Source organism: Siniperca chuatsi, linkage group LG4 (genome assembly GCF_020085105.1).
Source record: "Siniperca chuatsi isolate FFG_IHB_CAS linkage group LG4, ASM2008510v1, whole genome shotgun sequence".
NCBI classification, from domain to species: domain Eukaryota; kingdom Metazoa; phylum Chordata; class Actinopteri; order Centrarchiformes; family Sinipercidae; genus Siniperca; species Siniperca chuatsi.
In genome coordinates, this window is record NC_058045.1 from 16327526 (window position 1) to 16353388 (window position 25863).

At 40.2% G+C, this 25863-nt stretch overlaps 1 protein-coding gene across 1 annotated transcript in view; it reads right to left on the bottom strand.

The window, feature by feature from the left end:
* Positions 1–25863, bottom strand: part of LOC122874522 (zinc finger protein 469) — a 208160-nt gene that overhangs the window by 86285 nt on the left and 96012 nt on the right. Inside the window, exon 7 of the mRNA XM_044192508.1 lies at positions 1329–1378. The gene's annotated coding sequence lies outside the window, so the exon portion shown is untranslated. The remainder of the gene's footprint in view (positions 1–1328; positions 1379–25863) is intronic.

The window sequence follows — 25863 nt, forward strand, 5'->3', positions numbered from 1 at the left end:
AGTTAAAAACTAACAGTCGAGTTTTACTGCAGAGACCTAATGGCCTGGGTAGAATAATAAATCTGATGGATGTATTTTGGTGAGTGGGGAGAAGGATCTCACATTAGGGGCAGAGCATGGCTAAACCTTAGGGAGAGCTAAGGAGCCAGGCTCAAAAGTGTCCTCACTGCCTCTGACGTTCTTTAACCTCTTTTGTGGCTTTGAAACCTCATGTCTTTGGCCTCCAGTCACTCTCTATTTATGCAAGAAAATAAAGAAGAGAACACTGCCCCTCCTAAATCTGTAAACTGCAATTAAGCTAAATTCCAAGTTTATTTCCAAATGCCGTCCTTGCTCCAGACCATGTGAGAGACTTAAGTCTAAAATTATCACACTTTTGGTCAGGAGGCCAAGATGAAGCCAGCGCTAGGACTGTCTTCTCACAGGCCACAGGATCACAAAGATGCAGTGGATGGCTGAAACTATTGTAATAATCATTTGGATTGCCATAATTCAGAAATATATAATTTAAAACTCATTTAAACATCTTTTGAAGGAGGTACTGTAGTATATGTGACTAAGAATGTATGATAAAATGTGACAAAGTGACACAGGGATCAAAATGTTTACAGATTACAGCTATAGACGCTGCTGCTGCTGCTTTTAACAAGACAAAAAAATAAAAAATAAAAAGAAGTGAAATATAGAGACATCTTGACAATGAAATGACTTTTGTGTATTGTTTTATGTTCACTCAGCCCCCTCAAAGCCAAAGGGCTTGTGCAGTGAGACAGCTTAACTAAAGCCATCATGTTGGTTAAACTGTTTTATGTTAGCCCTTCTAACCAAAGGTCTGACATCTGGAGGAAAAACAAAAAGAAGCCCACGCACCCCATCACGTCTCTCTCTCTCAGTCTGTCTGTCTCTCCATCATGTGTTTACACGTCAGTAGAGTAAGTGACAGGGCTGTAATCGGAAGTCTACAACCGTGTCATTTGGTAGACTGTTGTCTTTTCCTGGGAGCGTGGTGGTCAGCAGAGAAAAACAAGATTTACATCTAACGGGGAAGGGCAAAGTGTCAACCATGCATTATCCCCTATTGGCTTTGGTCAGGGATGGGCGTTAACGTGTGGGAGAGGTAGAAGAAAAGATGCAGACTGATTTTCACCCATGGGAGAAATTTTTATATCAAACACTGGGGAATCTCAAAAACATATGCCACACTATTCTATACGAAGGCCTGTGTCACACTGTTCCTCCTATTGTCATGTTGTGTGTACTGTTTCTTTGTGAGTTTATAACCAGTAGTTATAAACTTAAAAGGATTAGACCAGGTGTGTTGTACTTACTGATGATGGTGTCATTTGTCATTCAGCCTTTGTGTCAAAGGAAATGCCACCTATGAACAAAAGAGAGAGTAGATTTTGGTAAATACGGTTCATAAAATGTCAATCTGTGGTCTTGGAAAAGGAATCAGGGTATTTCTGAGGTTATTTTGTGAACTCTATATATTTGTTTTCCTTTGTGATTGCCTTTGATATTGGAGCAGTTTTCCACTTTCAACTGGAAATAAAAAATAACAACCAGCGCATAATTAAAACTTCCTCTATAGTGTTTTTATTACAGTTTTATTTATTTCTTCACTATGTTTACTGTTTATTCTTTCTAAAACTATGAGAAGTTTACCACCACAGGCCTTCTTTCACCTCCTGGAAAGAATTAAACAAAGACGCTTGGATTGAACTATATTTCTGTTTGCCTAAACCTGGTATCTTGGTTAAAGGACAGGGAAACTGCTATATATATATAAGTGAATGGAAATGGTACACCTTTTTCATCTATTTCTAGTCTATGAAGTATGCAAAAGAGAAACAGACTTAGAGCTACAGTTTTTTAACAGTAAAACTAAATTCATGCAAACATTTTAAGGTGTTGCAAGAAATATACCACAAATTAGGGGTGTTTCCAGAGCAATTTGGTAGCTGAATGGTTATAGCGCATGCCATATAACGGTACCAGTTATACCGGTTTGATTAGAGCCGGCAACCTTTGTTGTCAACCTTCCATGCTGTCTGATGACAAAAATAAAGCAATACATTTAGAAATATTGTAATGTTCAGAGTGATGCACAACAGTGCCTCATAAACAGTGCATGCAGTGCTGTAATACCATCTGGCATTTTAACAGCATGGTGGGCATATCTGGGATGATGTGAGAAATATTGCTAACTCATAATCAACTTCACCACTGTTTTTCCATTACTATCACCAGAAAAACTCAAGAGCTGCTTTGATTCTTCATTGTGTGGAAATTAGGGTTGAGCGAGTACTCGGCTGAAAAGAGTATCCGGTACAGATACTCTTGTGATCAAAAACATTGCTCTGAAGCTCAATTCAGAAGCTTTTCTGTAAATAGTTTTCTAATAAATATACCAACTTCTGATCAATCCATATCAATTTCAGGCTTAAATTAACAACTTCCGGTTAGTCACACCCACGTCCGGTTTAAGCCCCACCCATTCCGAGTACAGCTACGAACACAGATAATTTAGTTGGTTGAACAGTTACAGATACAGATAATGGTGTACTAGCTCACCCCTAGTGGTAGGGTTATCAAAATGTTTTAACTCCATTCATGTTTTTTTTTACTGAAGATATTTTTATTTGCATGAACATTGTGGGTGGAAAAACAGCTTTTGACCAAAGAGCAGAAAGACTCAGATACCCCAGCAGCACCGTGTCCTGTTTTCAGATGAATCCAGACAGACAGACACGCTTAATCCTACACAGTTCAAAGCTCTGCCAATGCACATGTGGCATCAACCTGAACAGAGTCAAAGAGAATAAAAGACAAAAACCCAAAGAACAAAAGATGTTAGCAGAGAGAGGACTGTGAGTAATGTATTGATGTGTGTTGTATCTCTGGGAACTTGCAAGATTGATTATTTTTACCAGCCATGTGTATATGTATGTGTGTATTGGCTATGGTAATATAATTCATATTTCATTGGTGGGTGTAGGTGAGCTCAGCAACCCTGCAGAGAATAACAGACTCTTTTTATCAGCGATTGCTGATTAAGATTTGGCATCGCACCACGTTCATTCCCATGACTCACACAACTACATCACCCCCCATGAGACTCACCAAAGAGTGGGTCATCCACCAACACGGGATAATTTAGTTTTACTAAGACCAAACTGTCTGGGAGGAGGCATTCACACAGATTTCGAAAAAACATCAAAGCCTGAGATGCAAATGTGCATACATACAGACATATTTTATCTCAGACATGAACCAAGGAAACCTACTGCCACTGACTCCTCACAAAGAAGCCACAAGGTATTTATCTCCTAAAAAATAGAGTACAACCCTATCCATCCATTAAATGCACCATGTGAGCCTAAACTAGACTTGAAAGCGCAACTAAAGACCTTTATGATCATTCCTGCTGTAAAAGAATTCAGAAACTGTTATTACAAATGGTTCAAAAGCACATGTGCGTGCTAAGAGAGACCACAATATGGAAAGTTCCCAGGTAAAAGGTTGACATAAGCTACAGTTTGTGTCCTATTTAATTGTCCTTTAGAAAGATAGAACTGACTCTCCGCCAGGTCATATATACTGTTCTTGCTTTTTATAAGAGCATAAATATTAACAAGAAGACAAGCTTAAAGAGGTTTTAAAAAGTAGCCTGTTGTACAAGCGCAGAATTATATCCCATAAAAATCAGTGTACACAACTGAAATCATAGCGCAAATAAACCAGAAACGAGCAATGAGACATTGATTATTGTTTTAATTACAAGCTGAAATCACGTATAGATTGATCATGTATAAAAATGATTATCCTGTATGAAGAGTAAATTAAGGTTCTCAGAAATACAAGCCAAACACTCAAACGATAAGACATAAGTACTTGTTTTGTTCATGTTCGAAAAGAGATGTCCAACATCTGTGTCACATATTGTGTCACATACCAAATGTTCCATATGACTTTACAGTGGAAGATAAAAACAGTGCCAAACTGTAATTTTAAATTCAACCATGGTTTTCTGTTTTTGTTTTTGCACATGTACAGGATTTTCTGGTGTATCAATTTGATATCACAAACGCTCTGCACTTCTGTGTTTTTGAGTTTACATCTGAGTATACACACAGCTGAGCACTTTATGCAACTTATGCCCATTAACCTTGTGCTCTGGGACCACCCCAGGATGTTAGAGTGTCAAGGTAAACATTTCTCAATGAATTCGGCAGGGGAAAGACCTGCAGGAGTGCGGCTGCATTGTGAAGGCCAAATAGTGCTACACTCAATCTAAACAGTTAGTGTGAGAGCTGGGGGAATCTCAGAGTTCACGGTTCAGCACAAAGATGTGGAACCCAGGCAAAAAAATATAGATCAACAGGCTGTGTAGCAGCTGCACACGTTTTTCTCTCAGCTGATATCATGCGAAGAAGATTTGGATAACCACTCTATTCAGAAGAGTCTAATTACTCTTCTTTGTCCCATTTTTTGTACTAGATTTATGATTCTGTGTGGAAACACAGTCACTCTCATTCTGAAAAGGCCATGATATATGAAACTCATATTTCATGTTGCAGAGAGACATTATACCAACATTAGGTTTTCCACTGCAACAGGATTATGTGACTTAATGCCTTTTTCATAGGAGACATTCTGACATGCCATAGCAGGAAAAGCACAGGTGTAACAAATAACATTAATAATGGCTCTACTCCATTTAGGTGTGGCAATGTCAGGGCCCTGGATCTGTGCATGCTGGATCACTGACATGGCTAACCGGGACACAACAATGGAATAGGGCCATCATTAAAATTTTTAGTTCCACCAGTACATTTCCCACTATGACTCAAAATGTCTGCAGCAAAAAAAGCCTATAGCATAAATTGAACATGCAATTTTCACATTTTTGTCAAGTGAAAAGATTACAGCAGCATAATAATCATAGCCTACTGAATTGCCATTTACTTTTGGGATTTATTCAGCAGAACAATGTTTTCATGTTAGCCGTGTCCTGTTGGGAGAGGGTTATTTTATTTTGCTTTGCCCTAACCAATCAGTAGTGAGTGACATATCCATCCTTCCATCTAGGGTTGGGCGATATGACTACACGCAACGGTAGAAATGTGTTCACCAGTAGAGATTTGGCAATACCGTTTCCACCGCGGGAGCTATCCCTTAGTGTCTCTACTATATATTCGGGGCAGGCTATGTAGCAAATCAGAGCTGGACTCTCACGTGATATTGCGATTCTGGTGAGATCTCGCAATTCCACCTGCCTCACAAGGTAACGTGATTTGGGCAGCAGGACTGTTTATCATGTTCTCACGTGACATGAGAGTGACAGTTGGTGGTGGCAATGCACCTCTAAGCTGGTTTTCCAACTGCCGCAGAAGAAGAGAGTGACAAGAAAACATGAAGGAGGAGATTTGTAAATACAGGGCAGGAGGTGTTGTGTTTGTTTGTAGTTCCAAATAAAAGAAGAAAATAATCAATGTGATGAAGTACGGTATGGTTATTTTAAACCATTTCTTAATTGAATTTACAGAACAATTACTGTATCGTGATATATACCGTGACCGTGATATAAAATTACATAGTGATAGAAGATTTTGGCCATCACCCACCCCTACTTCCATCCATGTCTTGTCAGTCAACACCAAGGCTGTGGTAGCGGTTGCTAGAAGCAGTTCACTTTTTCACGTTGATCAAAAAAATATGTTCATTTAAGAATTGTTATTTCTGTACGTGGACCTACAAGTTGTACAGCTACGTCGATCTCATCTAGGCTTGTCACCATTTTTCTAGGAACATACTTAACTATGTAAGAGGAAGACGTCCCCACTCTTATCCCATCTACTACGCTCTGATTGATCAACTGTTTCTCCAACCAGGGAAAACACAAGCCAATGGGAACAATCGAACTTTTTCATGACAGACATTTTGACTTGTCATAGCAGGAAAAGCAACTTGAAAGCAGCGTGAAACAACTTTTTTTAACAAATTGCTCAGTTCCATCAAGTGCCCCAGTAAGCCTTGCCAGTGAGCCAGCATGCACAATACCAGGACACTGGAAATAACTCACCTAAATGGAATGCAGTCCCTTTTAATGTTATCAATTACACCTGTACTTTTCCTGCTATGACATGCCAAAATGTCTACTATGAAATAGGTCTATAACAGACCTATTTGAATCGCTAAACAAATCGGAGATGTGGGCGACAATTTAGAGGTCAGGAACCAGACTTTGGCACTTTAAGATTACAGTAGGCAGTGTTGTAGTACTCGAGATCGATCTTGGTCTCGAGACCGGTCTCAAAACCACTTTTTGAAGATCTCGGTCTCGTCTCGGAATCGACCACATTTTTACTCAGTCTTGTCTCAAAGAGGACTCTGGATTTTATTTCAAGACCAGTCAGGACCACAACTGAGGGGATATCATTAACATCATTACTGTGATTGGATGTGAAACTTCCTGCTTCAAATGTAACCAATAACTTGACTCATTTCTAATTTCACATTTTTGTTACTGTTAACGGCTGTCACCCCTCCCCGCCCCTCTTCTCACACTATCCAAGAAAGTGAATGCGGGAGACACGAGAAGAAGCTGCAGCTGTGTGGGAGATGTCAGCCAAATCTTCTGTAATAAAAATTGGCTACCTAAACCATAAAGAGTTCATCTGCAAAACAGTGTCCAAAAGAAATTTAAAAGATAAACACACAAGCACACAAGCACACAACATCCTTGAAATCTTTAGAAACTGAAGTTTGATTTCAGTCTGATCTCCCAACTTTCTGACCCAAACAGCTGATCTGTGCCATAATACAGCACGCGACGCAGTTGGGCTTATGTGTAGGAATATGTGAGTTCTACGGTTAGTGCCAAAGAAAAGGGCTGTCTGACAGCAAGGTAAAGCGGTGAAAATATTCTTAATATAGCTTACACTTAAACTGATATTGATTTTTTTTGAGGTGGGCCTTTTTACGTGGCAAAAAAAAAATTCTGCTGCCCCCGTCCACAGCAGTGCATTGCTCTGCTTCCCTGTCGGGACTCCTTGCTGCTTCTCCAAACTGTGGGCGAGCTGACTGCCATCAACTGTAAGTACCTCATACAACCCCACTTCAAAATACCTAAACTATCCCTTTAAAGGCCTGTCCCATAGACGCCTGTCCCAAATATAGGCAGGTTGAGTTCAGTGATTGAAGCAAACAAAAGCCCAGGCTATTAAGTGAAATGTTACGGTATGCATATACTGTATGTTTCAGGGTGCTAGTTTTAGCTGCTTGCCAGCTATTTGCCACCTAGCTAGGTGTGCAAGCTACCTAATTTAGTTAACATATATTGAGGGATGTAATGCTAGCTAATGCAGTGTTAACTTTGTGAGAAATTGAGGGGACAGAGCATGTGATGACAAATTGTTGTTCCTAAGTAACGTTTCTGCTTGGTCTTGGTCTTGACTCGGTCTCGCCCTCTCAACACCTCAAGGTCTTAGTCTTATCTCGGTCTCGATACACTCTGGTCTTGGTCATGACTTGGTCTCGGTTTAGGTGATCTTGACTACAACACTGTAGGTAGGTAAAAAAAAACATTTTAGGTTAAGGTGAGGCTTAAATTATTCTAAATATTGTCATCTTCCCATGTGCGCTGGGGTCTGCGCAGATGTCCATGTGCAGCCCAAAATATATGACTGCATGTGCACACATGTGTGGACACGCCTATGCAGACACACAATGTAGTATAAACAGAACCACGTGTGTCTGCTGTTTGCCCTGCTGTCCACATCCTTGTCCGTTTTGGAGTACTGTATATAAGGGCCTTAAGGATTAAGTCAGTGGTTCATAAACCTTATGACCTTTGATAGCCAACCAATGTCTACTTGTGACCCCTCATCTCTGGTTGGTCTATGAGTTGTGAGCAGTTCAAATGAAGAGTGATGTTCCCTTCATCACAAACCCAGACAGACCCCTCAGATTTATCATGTGCTCCCTTAGGGGGTTGCAACCCCCAGGTTTGGAGCTGCTGGTTTAGGTAACTACACTAGAGTTAAAGGCAGAATAAGCAGGATTTTCCTTAAAAAACAATGTATAGACTCATTATAGTATAGCATAGTTCAAGGTTTTGTGAAAGACCTTTATTCACCTTCTTTTCCGTGATTGAGATTGAAAAGTTTAATTACTTTAATTATTAAGTCCCTATTAAACAACCAATTATTATTTTTACATTTCTGTTTGTGTGCGGTTTAAACAAATGAAATATGTCATATTAATCACGGAATTCAGAGTTGGTATTAGGTGTATTTCTGCAGAGCACTTTGCAGAGCACCAGGCTAGCTGTTTCCCCCTGCTTCCAGCATTTATCCTAAGCTACGCTAATAACCTCCCGGCTATAGCTCCATACTTTAAAGGTAGACTGAGAAGGATTTGTCGGTTGCTGTTTGCAAACACACCATTCAAAGTTGGCCCCTCCTTCCCGGCTCAAAGACCAAGCAAGAGAGCGAGAGCAGCAGTGGTCAAGGGAGCTAGAGAGTGAATGACCAGAGGGAGCGGCGTTAGCGAGAACAAAGCAGTGAAACAGAGAAATAACATTGTTTCACAGCGGTTACATTCTAAAGCAAAAATGAGCATGTCGACACCTCCGCACACTTCTACACAACCCTGCTGGAAGGATTTTGTGTGAATGCAGCCGAACCGCACGCTTGATCCTGTCCTGTGGCCTCTCTGCGCTGCCTGTTTGTGTAGCTCAGCCCCGCCCTCAGTCAAACAGACACCAGAGACAGTTCAGAAAACGGTTCCCACCTCACAGCCTGCGAGCTGTTATTGGCTGAAGGCTACACACCACTACACAAAGGTTGACGCCCAGAAACGTTCCGAAAACAGCAAACTAATAAGAAAATACAGGCAGAGGGCAGGGTCTCTGCAGATACAGACACCACCACATACTTGGTGGGTCATAAGTGATGATTGAGAGGAATTATTTTTGTATGAGTCTGTACATTGTTTTTTAGGAAAGTCCTACTCATTCTACCTTTAAAGTTAGGCAACTAAAAATGTGATAATGGCTTAGGTAAGGATTTGGTAATGATTAAATGAGGAAAATGTTTACTCACTTGCTGACATGATTTAGCAAGTGAATCAGGGTCATCAAAGATAAAGGTTCACCTACTGTGAACACCACATCTTCACCACAATAATTCACTGGATGATTCAGTAATTTTGTCTCTTTCACATAATTCATCCGGAAAATGTTTCAGGTCAATGATTCATCTCTAATATGAAGTGATTCATTAGAAGGTATCAGCCCTGTGTTACAGTATCCCAGAAGTCTGACACTATATGCTGTTTCCTTAAGTATGTGCAGCATCTTTATTTAGGTTCCAACTGTCATTACAAAAACAAACTGGAATGGAGAAAGGAAAACAGTGGTACAAAGAAAGAGGAATGGAACTAAAGTATTGATTGAACAAATAAACCAGGAGAGCCAACAGATGAAAGAAAACTGTTTTGTCACTTCCTCACTGGGTAAATAAACAACCACACCAGATGTCCCCACTTCTCATTCTGCTTTCCAGTTTGTCAGTCCCACCCTCCCTCTGTTCTCTCATCCAGAGCAGAAAGCAGAACCTGTATAATCTGTGCCTTTCCCTGTTAAATACAGCATCAAAAACAAATGTCCATTTGTCATTGCCATGAGCAATGATGAATCACCAAAACAACATGTATACAAAGGCACATATCAAAAGACACAAACTACCACACATTTTACAGACTTTCCGAACAAATATATCACACAATTAACAAAACTCTCACCCAAGCAAAGCCAGATATGTTTGACTCAAGAGGAATGGTTACTGTTAACCTTGAACCACCAGTGACTCACCGCTGTCTGGAGAATTGCAGGGTTTTAATGGTCTACAGGTTTTCCATCAGCATGATCTAGCCATGACCTTTCTGTTGCATTAGCACCCCATGTGGACCAATGGAATCAGATGCATGGACCATTGATGCCATTCTCAACTTGTTCCAGTATTCTTTCTGGAAACCTTAACACACACATCTCATTATACCTATAATTCAGACAGTCTGATGCCCTTGCCTTCCTACGCATATTAACACCACTGCATGTCTGTTGCGTTGTGTTTTTGCTTAATGCACAGAGCAAAAACATACGGAAATCGAAACAGTTCCAGGACAGCATTCGTTAATGTTTTCTGAGTTTTTATGTTCTTCTGGAGCTCCCCAACACCTTTTAACTGTCCATGACACTTATCATATATATAAGAAAACAGGCCTCACAGCACACACATCTCTCAGCCCCCAAGGGCCCTGGCTGCATCTTGTGAGCTTTCGTGCTCTCAGTCCAGATAACACAAACCATCAAAACACTCTAGTCCACAAACTCAGACTCCAGCCCCCTGGCTATGCTTTGGTTAACCTCTCTATCACGCTCAAGCCTCTGGGCCCTGCTGTTGTCCAGACACAAACACACAACCCACAAAGCCAAAATCAAGAAAACACAGAGTAAAAACCAGACTTCACTACTGCTCCAGCCAGGCACACACCAAAACAAAAATACTGATGTTGTCTATTCGTCACCGGTCAGTCCCTCGATGTCATTGTCTATCTATCTCTGTACTAACCATTCCCCAAGACATAAGTAGACATTCATGCATCCAAACAGGTGTGTGTAACTGATTTACACTCAGCTCCTGAACAGCTGAGCTCTCCATATGAGCCAGATAATCAGGCAGAGCTCTTGTGTCTGTCAGACAAATAGCAAAACAGATGAATCTCTGAGGGCGCATGAGAATGAAAAGTTATTTCCTGAACAAAACACACACACACACTAAAAACATTATAGTTCTCCAGTGCCAAAGAAAATGTCTGTGCCCATAAATATGTGCCCGAGAAGATTAAACATGCAAACCAAGAAGTTGGTTGAACAGCAACTTTTCTATGAATGAGCAACAGTTTGGATGGACTGCGTAATTACTAAACACACAGGACATTATCTATCATCCTCTCCAAGTCTCTGAGTCACAACAGGCAGTTAAGCCTCTACAGAGAGGAAAAAACATGTTGAGAGAAAGGTTAAACCCAAGATAGCTCTTATATGGTTGCCCACACAGACACATTACAGAGGCAGAGAGAGAGAAATACAGTCATACATATAGTATGCATACACACAAACACATTACACATGCAATATTCCTGCTATTAAACAGATGTGCATTCCACTATCAGATGTGGTTTTGAGAAATCATTTTCCTCTTATCTAGCCTGTCAAGCATTGTTTGAAAGCCCTCCAAAACCTGCATGAAGTTGGTCTTACAGCTCCCAGAAAACAAAGGACTTTTCAGAACAAGAGGGAGGAGAGTCAATACTGATTGGCAGTTGGCCTAAGGCATATTCATCATGCTATCTGCTGAGAAGCCCAAAGCCCTTTAATTCAGTTGTAAAATGTTTTTGCTGGTTTTTTGAAAGTCACGTCCTGTTGGACAGCCATCTTGCCAGTTTCACCACTCACATCATACCCAAACCGCACTGATCCTTATTTGAATATCTACAGGGAAGTTGATAATCATTCCAAGACAGATAATCGTTAGCGCATACATAATGTAGCCAGTCGTTGCATGCCTCATTTGCCTCGCCACAGCTCTTTCTTTCAGGAGTTTTGTTTTTGTCTCTCATTCTTAAATCTCCTGTGTGACCTTTATCCTCTCTGCTCTCTTTTATTTCCACCGCTTCATCAGCTGTGTTGATTAGCTATTCCACAACGGGGCTGTTAGACCGTCTAGACTACAGTAGACTGAGGTGGGAGTGCATACACACCCCACAACCACACTCACACTAATGTGTAATCTCTGAGTGTGATGTGCCCCGAGCAGCTACACTGGGCAAGTTTTGTCTGGGTGGCTGTGGTATTCCACCGCTGTGTGTCATTACAGCAAAGCTAATACCACTCTGCACACCCTCAGTGTCCCGCCATAAGTATTTGTATACATACACACGAATGCAAATACACCTCAAACCACAAGCATGCATTTACATTTGAGCTCATTCAACTTGTTAGGGTGCACAGGAGAGGAATGCCTTGAACTCCCTGACCTTATACTACCATTCAGACACACCAACACACACGTTGCTATACTACAGAGGACCCTTGTTCTTTTTTCCTTTTATATTTTTAAACAACCAACATAATACACAATGATAAGCAAAGCATAATAACGCACATAAGAGAAAAAAAAAATGATACGCTTGGATGATGTAACATACTGTATTTGTGTTACCTCCAAGAATAAGCACAGAAAAGGAAAAGAAAGTGAGGACCCTTGTTGACGTCACCCATTCCCTAGCCCTCAATGCTAACCTTAACCTCACAACTACATACCTAACCCAAACCTCTGGCCTTACCTTAACCTAAACCTAATTCTAATCTTAAAACCAAAACCAAGTCTTAATCCTCAAACAGCCTTTTGAAGAAGTGAAGACCGGCCAAAATCCTCATTTTCCAAAAATTCCCTCACTCTCAACAACTAAAAATGGTCCTCACAGAGAAAGAAGTACAAGAGAACTCCCACACACACGCCATCTGAAATTATTCAAACTAATATGACCCTGGAGACCCTGAACTACTATTGCTTAGGCACAGCGATGTTATCTGAAATCCATAAAGTGCTTCTTGTTAGCACCCAATCAACTCCTCATTTATGCACTCAGGAAAAAGAAAACACCCCTCTGGGCTTTGAGCAGACGAGCAGTGAATGCAGACCTATAGAGAGCTTAATTTATTACCCTTAGGGCTGAGTGTAGGGCTAAGCAGAGAGCACGATGCGATGCGCCGGTGAAGGGAAGCATGACAAGTGAAAATTAACCATGGCTGCATGCAGAAATATGGGGTTTGGGTTGTAGGGTGGTAGTATTATCAAACAGAAAGACTCAAATGCACGTGAGCACACAGACACACACACACACACACACACACACACACACACACACACACACACAGAGTACACATGTAATCATGTGCACTCACAGACCATGAGGAACAGTCCTGTCTTTATCCCTGTCTTTGGCAACAGTCACTTCCTCAGGATACGGACCAGTTTTGTTTAACTTCAAACACTGCCTCTCCCTAGTTCCTGCCCTGTCCTGTTCCCTCCTCTCTACCCCTCTGTCTCACTCTCTGTCCGCCTCTCAGTATCCCGTATTATTTGTTCTATGTCATTCTCATTTTCCTTTTTCCTGCAAACCCTGCGAACACAAACTAAAACAGGAAGAATGAAGAAAGGAAAGAGTGACAAGAGGTGGAAACCACAGAGCTGCAGTAGACTGTCAGAGAGGGCCTGAGCTACTGCTTCCCTACTGCTGACTTCTGCCTAGTCAAACCAGCACCAGCCATAACTTACATCCTTACCCCAATACTAACCACAGACTCAACCCCAAATTACCATCTGCCAAGAATGACAATCTTGCAAGCCCACCCACAACTCCAGCGATGCCGCTACCTCAAAGCAGGACAAAGACCGACAACTACCACCTCTGCCACATTCAGCACACTGTAATCAACCAGGACTCAATTATTGTGTGTGTGTTTCTGTGTGCATTCACATAAGGACGTGCATGGTAGTGCATATGCAGGCATGTGTGTTCATTTAACATACTGAAGGGATTAAAATAGCTGATGAGCAGGTGTGTGTGCAAGAGAGAGACAGGACATGCTGCTTGTCGGCCCATCGTATATCCTCTCAACCTTTGCCAAAGTATAGAGTCTTCTCCACTGCAGCACCTGATGGAATCGCTGCCTTTGGCTACACTATCAAGCACACTCAGGTGGTGCGGCAGAAGCTACAGTTCATGATCTTATCTTCCTTGTAAGGGTCTGCCTTATTTGTTATTAGGCGGCGACAGGTATGTACTGTAAGAAATTAAAGTAGAGGAACTGAGCTGGAAAATGCGGCTGGAAAAGACTGAAATCCTATTTAATCAGCTCCTCACCCCGCTGTAGTGTGTCTAAAGAGAATGAGAGCAGAGTTAGAGCTGTTTGTAGTGTCATGCCACTGTGCGTCATGCCAGGCCGTAATTAAGATGATTTAATGGCTGTTAAATGCAATCAGTCTGTCTGAGCATAATGCCAGCATGTGATTGGTTGCAGCAGGACAAGCCAGTCATCTTAATAATGCATCTGACCAGAATAATCTATCATAGCATCACAACTGTTGTCATTAGTGATGTCAACATTGTCGTCTGTTTAGCCCCCCCTTCAGGACAACATCTTGGCAGCAGTTGGCTGAGATGAAGAGTATCTAACTAATAACAGTACACTGTCAGATTAATTCCTGGAACTGAGAGGAGGGTGCTTTTCTGCTTTATTTTCTTTTTCTTTGCTTCCAGCTGAACACGTCCTGTTTCATTAAAGCAGGTGATTCATTCCATTCACTGAATTCAGTGTTTATCTTTTGAGTCATTTTAATATACAAAGTTAACAGCACATACAACGCATTGCAATTTACTGTAACATAGACCACAGTTCAGGTTGCTATAGGCTTCACTTTTTGAGACATATATAGTATGATATGTCAAAGTAAATGGCTTACTGTACAGTGTCGACTTGCAATGTTTATGTTAATTCTACTGTTGAAATATAATATGAGGAAATTATACTTTAGTGGAAGATGTAGATGGAGAGAGTAAAATGCTGCCACAAAAACAGATCATGATATAGACACTAAAACACTGGTTGAAACAGACGTACAGTATGAACAAAGGATTATGTCTTATGTCACAGACATTTTGAGACAGTAGAAAAACACAGGTGAAATAATAAAAGGAATAATGGTTGAATTACATTTAGCTGCTTCAGTTTCAGGGTCCTGGTATTGTGCATGCTGGCTCACTGTCACACTGTCATGGCTTACAGGGACACTTGAACAGAACAGAGCCATCATTAATGTTATTAGTAACACCTGTGCTTTTCCTACTATGACTAATCAAAATGTCTTCTTGGGAAAAGTCCTTTGTAGGACTAAACCACTGAACAAATTGTAAGACATTTGATTTTTGCATTGCAAGATTTAAATTATATTACTGAGTCCAATGTTCTTCCAAAATGTATGAGGTGAGGGCCGGTTGAGCAGTCATTCACAGGATTTTCTGAAATGTACCGAATAAATCTGTTCATGGTGAATACAAATTGCTGCATTGCATTTATAAGGGGTCGTGGCCAACAACTCTCATCTGTCTGTCTATAGCAGTCCTCACATTTTGGGAGATAATTAGGCTTTTGGAGAATAGTGCCACTTTTGCTACTTACTGACACACAGTACTTCCCACAGTGTCTTTACATGCAGTTTATCTTAATTAATAGATGTTTATGGGATCAGTGGTAGCTCTGCTCAACGTTAGGGAAACCTACCTTCTCCAACACAGAGGGTTTAGTGCTTTGTACTTATTAGCCTATAATGTTTTAAACTGTTTCCTCCAACATGGCTCTGGACACATGCAAACAGGAAGTTGTTTGATATAAGCTCTTTCTTAACAGTGAGTCAATGTCCATTACGCCATCAAACTGACAAAGAGACATAAATACTTCAATTATTTGAAAAACAAATCTATTCCTTCACTTGCAATTTCAGCAACCTGTAAGGCCTTGACAGCCCCATCTCAGAGGCCCACAGCTCTGGAGGGGTTGCGCTGACAACTGCAGTCTTGGTGCTTATGGCTCTTGTAAAACCAGGGGGACCTGTCTGCACTATATAAAAGACATCAGTAAGGCCTCAGTAACACTGAGACTGATCCTTTCAAAAATAACAAGCATGACCTCGTGCCTCCTAACATGGGATTTCACCACCTACTCATGGCACTCTGGTAGGCTTGCGTTAGTTAGAAGGCTTTAATCTGTTGTATGTATGTGTTATACAGTGTGTTATTTTACCTCTGTCAATACAATTGTGCAACCAACAGTATTTCACTCCAACAGGTCTGGACTATTTCAAAATAAATGATATAAATGAACAGCATTCAAAAAGAGAATGCAATTAAATTATATGGCTTTTTCAAAACTTTTCTACATTTGATAATTTTTCAGAATCTTTCCAGGCCTGGAAAAAACAATTTTAAAATGACATGACTTTTCCTGATTTTCCAGTACTGTGGGAACCCTGGTAGTGCATTCAGGTCTGTGTGTATTTCTTATTCAGTCAGGCTGCCGTGAGTGGCTGATGTTTCTGTCTTGGCTCTATCCCCAGTGAAATTGAGATGAAAAATGAGGAGACAGCAGGCTACCTGTTATCACTTTAAATATTTTCTTTCCACATACCCGGAGTTTAAGTTCAACAAATGACTGCAAATTAGATTAAACACAGCTAATGTCATTTAAATCAATCTCTCTTCAGAGATGATGATCTTTATGTAGCTCACCAGTCGCTGAGCGGTCAAAGCTCTATAGTTCACTGATTATGACTAATATGACCCACTTTAAATTACTGACAATAATTAAAACATAAAGATATCATGTGCTTGATTTTACAATGAATTCCATACTTCCATACTTGAAAAGGTCCTGTCATTGTTCCAGTCAATTATACAACAGATGTAACAATACTTGTCAGAGGAAATATGGAACTCTGCATTTCTCTTTAGATTTTGAAACAACTGGCTTTAAGTAACACATCACACATTTTAGGAGATCGTTGTGTGCCTATTTGCTTTTGTGTCTTCCTTAGCAATTGTCCTGCTGCACAGTACTTGGAAATGTTCAGGTATGCAATGTCAAGAACTTGTGTACATTAGTTCAAGAAATGCATACAAGATACGGTCAACATTTATAAAAGGAATCCTTTTTGATGACTACACCCAACAGCCATTTCATGCTGCCGTCCGAAGTAGCAGCAGAGAATCATTTAAATTTTGGCTGTACAGACAACTATTATCGTTTCAATACCCCTTATTAAGTCTAAATAGTCTTGACCACTAAAACCTGAAGGGATAGTAGAGACATACTGGCAATTTGAGCTCATCCTGCTGCTTAATGTCCCATCATTGTGAATCTCAGTAATGTTCCTATACCTCATCATCCGTTCCAGGCTGTGGTGTGGGACAGCTGCCCATGTTGGCCTTGTTTAGCTTCCTTGTTTATCTTGTTTAGCTTCACCTGCCTGTAAGGCAACTGAATGGATTCCAATGCCAAACAGGCAGCGTCATGAAAAGAGGAATCAACTGGAAGACCTTTGCCAAAACAAACAGCAGCACATACTGTGAAGTAATACTACCACTGAAATACAAGGACTGGCAAAATAGTCACCAGCACTCACTGGAGGATCACACATCACCTCAGATTCCTACACAACTGATATAATCAGAATCTCTTTCACTATGTGAACAGTAGCATGGGGCCCCATTCATATGAAGAGTTAAACCACAGATTGGTAATGACAACACGCCAACTAATCAGAGCAGAGGATCCAGCAGGGTTATACAGTATGTTTTATAAGAGAGAGTCTCTGCACTGTTAGTGATTCCTGCTAATAAAAAACCATCAGGGGCCTTCCTGTTTTGTCTTTACGCCACTGCAAGAGCTGACAATCATTCAGGCCTGAAACATTCTTCAGTGTGTTTTCTTTACATAGGCAATAAAGGTTGAAACCTGACCTCTGCACAGAACCATGAATGTGTCTCTCTACGGGCTTCAATAAGGATGTAAAATTCAGCCATAAATTAGAACGTTTGGTCATATGGGCTCTGCTCTGTAAGTGTGGAAGAGCAGCAGTGGCAGTGACTATCAGCTTCCAAACTGCGGAATACAATATGAAAAGCATGCAACAAAATGTTGGATGTGGAGTTGTCATATCTGAAGGCATTTTGACCTTTAAGAACCAAAACCTTGCAGCAAAGCCAAAATTAACACAATTCTAATGGTCCAATGTTTGCCTGATTGCTTTAATTTAACAGTTCATTTAATTTGAAGCTCTGAATGAAAAAAATAAAGAAGGCTAAAGTTTCTCAAAGGGCCCCTTGTTTGCTGCTGCATTGTTCGATCAGTATAAATACCATATTTTGATTAGAAATGATTTCTTTATTTACAGAATTGGTATTGGTATTTTATAATAACATATATAAATAACAATATTTGCTTTCATAAGTATCAAGTCAAATGCACCATTCACAACTGGCAATATCACTTGGCTTAAATCATTTGATTACAATCAGTGTTTAACCACATTAAAATCCAGGTGGAAATGCATCCAAGCATTGCTCAAACCATTTCCAGAGTTGGTCATGGATGTAATGTGACCACAAAAAACACAAGCTTAAATGGAATTATGTTTTCATTTGCGTTGTACAATAATTGTGTTAGGCAGACATGCGACAGATGGCAGTAGCTGCATTTCAACAGCTTTTTCGGCTGTAAGCACAGAGGAAGTGATTTGATTGTGTTAAATTTGCATCAGAATCAGAAGTTAGATCTCAATGTTGCCTGAAAGGTATTGTTCAGCATTTTGGCAAATACCCATATTCACTTTCTTGCAGAGCGTTAGATGAGAAGATTGATACCAATAACTGTCTGTTCAATATGAAATGGGAACCAGCAGTCGGTTAGTTTAGCTTAGCATAAACTCTGAAAATGGCGGGAAACAGCCTGCCTGTTCGAAGGTAAATCTACCTACCTGCATCTCTAAAGCTAATTAATTAACATTTTATATCTTCTATGTGTAATCTGTACAAAAATGTATAGTGTGACAATGTGTGTTTTTAAATGGGTTATGTAGTGATTTTGCTGATTCACATAAAGCTAGGCTAGCTGTTTCCCCCTATTTCCAGTCTTTGTGCTAAGCTAAGTTAACCCTCTGCTGGCTGCAGCTTCATAATTAACACACCATCACAAGAGTGGTATCGTTCTTTTCAAATAAGCATATTTCCCAAAATGTTGAACTATTCCTTTAATGGAGGCACATAATGGAAGTTTTAATCTGTCCACATATGATCCAAATGTGAGTTTAAGGGAGTCATTAAGTCATAATACAACACCATCATGCTTCAGAAAGGTAAAAATTTGATTAATTAGATATTAGTTAAGTAAAGAAAATAGTACTCCTCTTAGATTTCCCCTTAAAAGCATGATCCATGAACCAAATGTAATTTAATTTAAATGGTCAAAAACTACTTAGCATGCATTTACATAGCATTAAAGATAGAAACATTTTGTACATACTTTACAGCAATGTAGCATACAGTATATTCTTCTAACACATCTCTGAACCTAAAAGAGGTGACATGAAAAGGTCTTTTTTTATTTCATTGTGACTTTAAAGCTCTATAAAGACACGGTCCAATAACAAGTTGACAGCCGCAAAGTGGCCAAACATTTACATAGAAGTAGTCATCGACCTCTCACAGAAACCTTAACAATCAATCCTCAGAGCTGAAAAAATCTTCCAAAGTTCAATAGTTAAAACTAACATTAACAATGAATGTCTAGAAATATCAACAGAAACATATTATATACTCAGACCACAGGGAAGACAAATGAAGAACAACAACAAAGCTCACACACATTCACACATGCAACACAGGGTGAGAGGAGTGCCAAAATAAGTACTGTTACACTGCAGAAAAAGTAGCTAAGAAGCTAAATACATTGTAGCTCATTTAAATATATCCAAAGTCAACTTTACACATTAGAAATAAGCACAAATATAATGTCTATATTTGTGTTATAATTAAACAGGAGGGCAGAACTTAAACTTCTTCAGGATTCTTTGCACTGAAAAAAAAAAATCAAGAGCAACAAGGTAAATCATAGTGACTCATAGTGGTGGTTTTAGGACAGACCATCTCTATTCTCTTCACCAGCATACTTACTGTTTTCAGAACCGCAAATCTAACTGTGCCAAGGTCATGGGTGAGGGCCCGCCATCTGATTTGGATGTGCTGACATTCGCTGACTTTCCCTGACCTGCTTCTTTGTTTCCCTCACTCACCGACTCTATCTTTCCCTTACCCATTTTTACTCACCCATTCAATTACTGCCTCTCATCAACCCCATCAATCTTCCCCTCAGTCACATACTTTCCTGTGGGGAAGGTAATTGCACGCAAAATAGTAGTTCATGTAAAATACAGGTTAAAGGGAGAATCAGAAAGATAAGGAGGCCTTGTTAAATGTCGTGCACGATCAATGCCTGGAACATGTTACTTATGTGCATACACACATACTGTACGTTCATGTACACATAGCAATAAAACGTAAGTGCTGATTGTGTACATGGTGCTTTTCTTGAAGGGGAAATCCACCAATTTTACCCATTAAGTTCAGGTTATCTGTTACAATGAGTTCTACACAGCCTGTGAAAACAGTTGAATAATGTATTCTGTGGCTCGCTACACTTTCCAAAGTAAAAAAACAAAAACAAATCCTGATTATGTCATCAGCGTTATCACAGAGACTTCAAAATTTAACAGAAAGCCTGCATAACGAACTGGAGAAGTTGGGTCTGAAAGAAGTGGGCATTTAGAAGGCAGCGGGGGGCTAATGAAAGATACTTTTCAGTTGCTTTATGGGAAATTACAGATCTGGCATTTCCACCTCTGCCGCTCCTATTTTGACAATTTATCGCTGGAGTTGCCCTTTAAAGCTCCACTAGGCCATATTTTTTATATTAACACTGAATCCATCGTCTCCCCCGTAATGTAAGAGAATTGCTGGGCTTTCAGCAACAGGTCTGTTTGGTTTAGTCCAGATAAGAAAGTAAAGCAAAAAAAGAACCTTGATTATCAAGGTTTTAGTAGTTGCTAGACCAAATCAAGGTAAAGTGCTAGTGAATACTAGACATAAATTGACGAGAGGTGAAACTCCAATGGGATTAGTGTTAGTAGACAAATGTTTGCTAAAACATATTAGCCATAAGAACTTTAAAATTCGGATTATTGATACTTTATTAGTTTGCAAAAGGAGTGCAGCTACTTTACTTTCTCTCAAGCGTACTTCAAAATGATCTCTCTATGCATAATGCTATACAACTCGACCTGCAGAACCTAATTTTTCACTACTTGATCCTGCAATAGTTTACTCCCTTGTTCCCATCATTCAGTTTAGACTTTTCCAGACATTTCTCACAACTTTTATCTCTCCTGCAAAACATTTTATATCATCTCTTCCACTGCAGCTTGCCTGATAAAACTTATTCCACTTGACAGTTTCACTGAATACATCTGACTGTCTGCAGCCTAACCAAGTGTCCAGTTTGCACCACCAATACCTCCTGAAAGTTATGTACTGGTGCATCCATAGAAAGGAGGAATATCAGTTCTTTCTTTTCTAGGATCGTATCATAAAATATTAAACTGTGACATGTGAGAGAGTTCAGAGATAATCCCAGAGTATTAGCATTTGATTTGCTGATGGGTGGCAGGCTGTGTATGTATTATCCTACTCACAATGTTGTGTTTGTGCTGCTTAAAAAAACAAGTATCTGTCCTCCTCATAGTCGCTGATTCTTACAAGCCAGAGGATGTCTGGCTGGATATAATTTCCTCAAGCGCTGACATATTTCTTATGCATTAGTCAACAGGAAGGAAACCATTGCGATTACTGACCGGTTAATAACTGTTTGAATCAGAATGGCAGCAGCCACTCATCATCTAATGCAGTGATTGATATTCATAGAGTGAAGACAGAGCCTGGGATAGTTTCTCACATCTCACAGAGCTGGTGTCACTAGGAGGATAAGGTATTTCTGACATGACTTGTTATTGCTCAATGAACTGCCTGAAGATCACCGTTAGCTTTCACAAAACTGTCATACTGTCCAGCCTGTCGATACTGTCAGTACCATCAGGCTTGTACAAAGAAAAGAACAAGAGATCTCCTCTTTAGGCTTTGCTGATTTTATAGTTTCTACTGTCGAATTCTCTGTGAGTGCGAGCAGCACAAAACATGCTGAGAATCTCTTTCTTAATGATGGGGATCCTGTTAAACAGTGGCTTTTCCAGACATCACTATACAGCCTGTGTACACCATACAAAACCTGAGAACACTTCTCATAGCAGTGGATCTAAACAGAGCTAAAAATACCCTGAGCAGAGATACAAATTGCAACTTCTGCTGTCTAACAAGAAAGAGTGATGTGAAATTACTCTCTGTCTTGTGCACAACCAAGACAAGATGCAATGGTCAGTTTTTTTAACAGAACTTTCCTAAAATATTGAATTTAATGGTATATTGTGGAGCAGAGTGGTGATAAATATAAATGTTTCCCATTATAGGATTTCAAATCTTCCAGTTCATGACATACAGTATACGATGCTTAACATTTGATTTTCTTTAATTAAATCTAACATTACTGCTTTTTTTTCAAATCCTCTTTTTTTTCCAGGTACAGTTATTTAGGGCCAACTCCATTTAACGCATCTTGACTGGCCACCCTCTCTAAACCAATTCTACAAATCATCTGTGGAACTGCAATATACATGGAAATCCTCCTCTCAGCATTTGAAATGGATAAACTGGGGTTGTCGGCCAGTCAGGGTGCAGCATTTTTTATTTATACGGACTTGCAGAAATCTTTAAATTCAATCAATTATATAACAGCTGACCAAACTTAAAAACACATACATAATTATTGTGCTGAACCATATTTAAAAATACAATTGAGAAACCAAATAATATTGGATGTTTAAGAGCTCTTACATGAGATAAAACTTCTGGGAATTAAATCAAAAATGTATCATCAACCAAAAAGAGAACACCAAACCAAAATTGTTTAATGTCTAATGAATGCTTTAATGAGTTACCTGTATAGGAGACAGTGGAGGTAAAGAGAGCACAGGGTGAACATGCTGAGAGTTGCCTGCCTCCTGTCAGTTTCACACCCTATTACAGAGCTGACTCTTCGCTTTGATAATACTCTCAACAAGAGGCCTTTCTAAACTGCAAATGAGCCGTACTTGCACACAACACTGAGCTGATGGGCTGTGATAGGAGCATTGCATCTCCATTGCATCACTGTTGGATAAGATTGGGGACAGAAAAAAAATAAAATGCAAATTACCACAGAGCATTAACTGTTCCAAAACACAGCCTGCAGATTGAAAGCATGCATGTAGCTGTGGCCAGACAAACAACAGCACTGCCGCAAAACCCCCTATGTGAGGACCAAGGTCTGCAAACCACCAGAACACAATGAGCTGGACCACACAGTGGCCTCGTGGCCACTTGGACAGTAATAGGTCCAGAACCTCACCACAGGTTAAATAAGAGTGTGACCAGACTCTAACAGAAAGATCCCAAAATTTAGAGCCAGAGTCCTCAAGACACGATCCTGCTTTGGCTCTAAAAGTGGTGTCAAGGCCGTGCAACAGAGTAAACTGTTCTGAGTTTCTAGTACATCTCATAAAACCAGAGGGCCAGTTGAATTATATTAGGTTGTTACAATATTGCATTCTCTATTTTGGTCTGTAACATCCACAGGTCATCCCTTGTTCTTCACTTGGTTGTTCTTCTCAAAAAAATTTGGGCATGAGCTGGCGTGGGGTTAGTAAGGATTTGTAGAAACTAGCAAGGGGAGACAAAAAAAAGTAATTCCTGCAATTCACTGAAAAAGTGTTAGTAGGGAATTATTAATATTAATATACTAGTAAATCCATGCAAATTTTTCCATTAACATTAAGCTGAACCATCCACAGAATGAGACTATACCTGCGAGGCATAGTGCCAAGAGGACGTCCGGCTGGTAGTGGCTGGGTTGTGGGCTGAGGCTGGGTAAGGACAGACCAGAGGCTTGGAGCCAGTCCAGGATATAGTATGAGGTTCTGGATGCGGTCCAAGCCAGCTGGGGAGCAGCAGAGTCAAGTCATACAGTAACCTGGATCTGTGTAGCCTGGCCGCACTGCTGACAGATTTATCAACCTGGACCTAGCTTGGCAGAATCGCCTGCTTAAACTGCAATACATCTACAACGATATCTCACTCATTCACTGCACCCCCTTTCTCTTTCTCTTCTGCTCTCTGCATTTTTTTTGGGGGGGGTGTTATCATTATTTCTACCTAACGTTTTGTCTTTTAAAGTCAATTTTACCCACTCCCTCACTTTCAGGACTACATTATTTCAGCAACAGAAAATTCCACCTCACAGTCATGTGTGCATAACTGAAAATAATTATGTACTCAACACCAGTCCATTAATTTCCATGACTATATGAGTCCATTGCACATCTCGTATTCAAGTGATACCTCATGCTGTAGCAATCTTTCCAATAACATTAAGTATTATTTTCTAACCCATTAATATTAAAGCAATTTTAATATTACTAGCCATGACTGCAAGCACATTGAGCTGCAGACTGCATGAGGGGAGAGATGGCCATGAGGAGGCAAGGAGTCAAGGAGTGCCCTGTGCTGCTGGGGTGAGGCCAGTGCTGAGCGGCACACCTGCCTACCTGATTAAGCCGTGGACAATGAGGCCTCTGTTGCTACCTGTCCACCTGTCTAGAAAGTGGAGCCCCTCCGGTCTATCTCTGCAACCCTGAATTCCTCTCTGCCCCTCTCTTCTGTCCACCCCACGATCTCCTGCTTGCTCTCGCTCTCTCTCTCAGTTCAATTCAATTCAATTCAATTGGGCTTTATTGGTATAGGAAACAGATGTTAACATTTCCAAAGCATGTGTAAAACAAAAACATACATAAAAAGAAGAATTGTGATATTAAAATATATATAGGTCATTCACTGTCCCTCAGGTTGTGGCATGTTGATATATATTTGGCAGCAAGATCTGCCTTGTCTCCTTCTCCTAGGAGTATTTTTAATTTTGAGAGGTCATTTAGCTCTTTGAAATCTGAGATTACAGAGTTGAACTTGTTAAAGTAAACGTTATTTCATTGAATGTTGTACATTGTAGGAGGACGTGCATCTCTGTCTCAACCTCACCTGTCGAACAGTGACCACATTTTCTGTTTTCTTTTGGTTGGTCTTCCTTTTTCGATTGCCAGTTTGTGGTCACTGAGCCTGCACTTGGTTAGGATCTGTCTCTGCTTTCTATCTCTGACAGTAGAGAGATATTCTGCCAATTCATCATCTTTTTATAGGGCCAGATAACATTCTGATCTACTTTGGCTTTTTGTTTCTTCTTTCCAATGTTCCAAATAGGTTTCTTTACATTGTGTTATAATTTGGTTTACTCTGATTGGTGTTTGGAAAGCAGTGCTGTTGTGAGACCGGTCTGAGGGGGGCAGTTAGTCTCAGCACCAACTGACTTAGGGGACTCTTTTCTGGGCTGAGCTCTTGGGTTTGGAGGGCTTTGGAATGGAGGGTATCTAGGGGGCTGGATTTAAGGTGATTAAGACATTTGAGCACTCTGTTTTGAATGTTAATTATCAGTAGGTATCTCTCTCTCTCTCTTGCTCTCAAGTCAACTCGATTCAATTCAGTTGGGCTTTATTGGCATGGGAAACTGACGTTAACATTGCCAAAGCAAGTGTGAAATAAAAACATATACATAAACAGAAGGAATGTGCTAATCAAATCTCTCTGTCTCTCTCTCTCTCTCTCTCTCTCACACACACACACACACACAGACAAACAGCAATGTCCTGCAGGTATGACTGTTTTAATCACTCAGACAGAGTGCATATTAACTATTAGCTGTCCAATGTTAGAAACTCATAAGCTGCCTGGACACTCCTGTTCTCTAAAGCACCTGTTTAAGAGCTTGTGCTGCTATAAAACTGTCACTGCTGACTTGGATATTAGTCATGTTACTGCTAAAGCATCTGCTTTATGTTTCTCATTATGTGGATATTGATTAAAGATCACAGCTTTAACGGCTCCTCTCCTCTTCTATCCTCTGGTCTCTGTATTTTCAAGAGTAAA